The sequence below is a fragment of the Chiloscyllium plagiosum genome, unplaced genomic scaffold, assembly GCF_037043375.1.
Source record: "Chiloscyllium plagiosum isolate Xiang-an unplaced genomic scaffold, Cpla_swu_hap1 HiC_scaffold_27, whole genome shotgun sequence".
NCBI classification, from domain to species: domain Eukaryota; kingdom Metazoa; phylum Chordata; class Chondrichthyes; order Orectolobiformes; family Hemiscylliidae; genus Chiloscyllium; species Chiloscyllium plagiosum.
The window spans coordinates 51,116,391-51,117,388 of record NW_028270165.1 but is presented as its reverse complement, the minus strand read 5'-3'; the positions used below and the strand labels follow the sequence as shown (position 1 = coordinate 51,117,388).

At 53.8% G+C, this 998-nt stretch overlaps 1 non-coding gene across 1 annotated transcript; it reads left to right on the top strand.

The window, feature by feature from the left end:
• Positions 1-711: 711 nt before the first annotated feature.
• On the top strand, positions 712-783 carry trnae-uuc (transfer RNA glutamic acid (anticodon UUC)). Its single transcript has one exon. It is a non-coding gene; the product is annotated as a tRNA-Glu (tRNA).
• Positions 784-998: the final 215 nt, after the last annotated feature.

Here is a 998-nt window from a genome sequence, read left to right as displayed (position 1 = left end):
AGAGTTTAGATCAGAGTGGTACTGGAAAGGCACAGCAGGTCAGACAGCTTCCGAGGAGCAGGAAATTCGACATTTCGGGCTTAAGCCCTTCATCAGGAATAGAGGCAGGACGCTTCCAGGGATGGCGAGATAAATTGGGGGGTGATGGACCGTAGGTAGCAAAGAGTACAATAGGTGAATGGGGGTGGGGATGGAGGTGACAGGTCAGAGAGGAGGGTGGAGCGAACAGTTGAGAAGGGAGATTGGCAGGGAGGACAGGTCATGAGGACAGCGCTGAGCTGGAAGGTTGGAACTGAGGTAAGGTGGGGGGAGGGGAAATGAGGAAACTGGTGAAGTCCACATTGATGTCCTGGGGTTGAATTTATCCGAGGTGAAAGATGGGGCGTTCTTCCTTCAGGCATCGGGTGGGGAGTGAGCGGCGATGGAGGAGGCCCAGGACCTGCATGTTCTCGGCAGCGTGGGAGGGGGAGTTGAAATTTTGGGCCAGAGGGTGATGGGGTTGATTGCTGCGAGTGTCCTGGAGATGTTCCCTCAAGCGCTGTGACTTGACTCTGCGAGGAGTCTCCAGTCTCCCCAATGTCGAGGAGACCGCATCGGGAGCAATGGATACAAGCAATGACATTGGTGGAAGCCTTCTCACGATCGTGGCCCAGGTTCGATTTCCGGGCAGGGAAGCAATTTACATTAGAGCTGTGAGGGGGCGCTGCTGTCTCCCTGGTGGTCTAGTGGTTAGGATTCGGCGCTTTCACCGCTGCGGCCCGGGTTCGATTCCCGGTCAGGGAAGTGTTTCTCAGTGGATCTTTGGCCTACCCATTCTCCTTAAATGCGCTGTACAGTTCCTTTTTGGCCTTCGTCGTTACTGGCGACTGCAGTGTGTCGTGCCTCGTTGAAATAGTGTCCTGATTCAGGCTTGTTTGTATGTGTAGGGATCATTGCTTCTGTAGCTAAGTACTTGGTTCGTGTGTGTTGTTTTCCTGTCGACCCTGTTTTGAATTTAC